Source organism: Clupea harengus, chromosome 15 (genome assembly GCF_900700415.2).
Source record: "Clupea harengus chromosome 15, Ch_v2.0.2, whole genome shotgun sequence".
Classification (NCBI taxonomy): domain Eukaryota; kingdom Metazoa; phylum Chordata; class Actinopteri; order Clupeiformes; family Clupeidae; genus Clupea; species Clupea harengus.
Window position 1 is genome coordinate 6071071 of NC_045166.1, and position 2239 is coordinate 6073309.

The following is a 2239-nucleotide window of genomic DNA, read 5'->3' on the forward strand; positions in this document are numbered from 1 at the left end:
GTTTATGTCTATGTGTGTGTGAGTGTGTCTGTGTCCGTGTGTGTGTGTGTGTGTGTTTGGCTCTCTGTATGTGAGTGTGTCTGTATCCGTATGTGTGTGTGCCCAGATGGTTTCAAAAGTAAGGGAGAGGATTTGAGAATTGAGCAATAAATTAGGAGAGATTTCACAGCTTTGGCGAGCTGCCGCATTCCTGGCTCTACAGTAGGGTTTACAGCTCTCACTGCCATTCAGTTAGCACTACACCATAATGAAAAATGACCACTTGTGTTTATGAATACATACAGAAGACACACCACTGAAATATTAACCACAGGCGTATTATAAAGCAGCTTCGGATGAAATTCTTGATAAGATTAAATAGCATAGAGAAAATCACAATGCCAGCACAGCAGTCTACGTTAAATGTATTACATATCATCACATCCATTCACTGTCCTGATGCACAAACAAGCGGGTCAAACCAGGACTGATCCCAAACACGGTCTGATGATTGTATGCTGCGTTTCAATTAGTCTTCCATCGCGGGGAGGATAAAACACTGCAGCATAACACGCCGCATTTTGTGCGCCTTTTCATCAATCTGTGCCTTCAACGGCCACTGTTAGCGCCAATCCATGCCGTTTAATTGTTTGTTATCGAACCAGTCATTTTCTCACATCCCATCGTTAACTAATTCGCGGGTATGTCTGTCGCCCGACCCTTTAAGCTCCAAGCCTATGTCATAACTGCATAACCAGGCAGCCCAGAGAAGGTACACTGAAGGAGCCGGCATGAGGACGTGCTGAGAATACAGCGGAGACACTCCGCTCCGTCATGCAGCTACAGACAGACTAGTGTGTTTATAACTTGCACTCACAAATAATATTTTGCTTGTTCAATCCTTAACAATATTGGCATTAAACTCATCGATCCTATTTTGTTGTTGAAAGACGAACAGAGCTGGTCTGCTGCATACTTAACCACATGGATACAGGTAATCTCTGTAACCTGTCATCTGTTTTAAACGATTCCAGTTAAACGACATGTTTTGAGCCATTTACTATATGGCATGTATTCTATTCCTGAATTGACTGATAGATCAACTTAGGACACAACAAAAACAAGATAGACTTCACCCAACAAAATATGTTTTTAAAACGTAGCCTAGAGAAGACAGATGGAATACTGCACTGTACTGCTGTCTAATAAAAAATAACTTTGTAATTGAAACTTATTGAATTGGAATGAAGGGACTTACCTATGTAAATAAATAAAACCTCCGGTGGTTTGGGGGCAAATGTCGGTTATTAATCTACAATCAACAACGTGACTCAACTCAGCCCGTCCCGAAGCCGTGGATCCGCAACATTTTTACTTTTTGCTACGCTCCAAGCACTATAATATACAAGAGGGTCAACCAGCCTACTGGAGTAGCTAGTAGGCTATTATTCGATTGACACGAGCACGAACCAATGGAGGACGTTTTTAATATTAAAGTCACACTGTATAAAAGTGAAAAACCAACCCCGCGGTGGGAGGGAGTTTGCCGGGTGTAAAGTCAGCTTTCTCCGAGCCGTCGAGTGAACGGAACAATGCTCAGACTTCAGTGTACAAGAGCAGGGGTGATGTCATTGGCAACCAATCAAAAGCCTTTCAGGCCGGACCAAGACACTGAACAGCTACCGAGCTCTTCGAATAGGCCAACAGAGAAAGCGCAACAGCAGTCACATATAGGCGAGGGAGGCTCGTCTCCCGTGACGTAGGCTGTAACCTGTCTTCTCCATGTGTGTTTTCATCGAAATTCAGATCCATTCATATCAAGCTCACTCATTCAGTTCTGCGAGGCTGATTCATGATTGGAACACGTATCATATGATTTAAAACTGCACTACTTAGTTGTTACCATACAATAGTATGACACGCACTTTGAACACATATTAGTCACATAATAATAATAATATCTACACTCATATCCATTTGAATAATCATACTCTGCAGTAGTGCTGACGTTCTCCTAGAAGTATTTCACATACATATACACACATGCAGCCTATGTTTTATGTACATACCCGTCTCATCACTGTTCTCTGGTGGTAAATAGAGATGTGTGGCTAAGCTCCTGCTATAATGTGGCCAAGTTGGCAGGCAGCACCTCCCACCTCCCATGACGGGACACATACCACAGCTAAAGGGTCTCACTACTATCAAAGCCCAAATTGCATCTGCGCTCTTCTAAATTTAGCTGCGCAGAAGCCCTGAA

The 2239-nt window shown here is 42.9% G+C and overlaps 1 protein-coding gene across 2 annotated transcripts in view; it reads right to left on the bottom strand.

Moving 5' to 3' along the window:
* dusp10 (dual specificity phosphatase 10) overlaps positions 1 to 2239 on the bottom strand; it is a 15169-nt gene extending 12930 nt beyond the window's left edge. Inside the window, exon 1 of one of the 2 annotated variants that reach the window (XM_012826580.3) lies at positions 2049 to 2239. The gene's annotated coding sequence lies outside the window, so the exon portion shown is untranslated. Of the gene's footprint in view, positions 1 to 1237; positions 2016 to 2048 lie in introns of those variants that run through there. The other variant, XM_012826579.3, reaches the window with a different exon arrangement.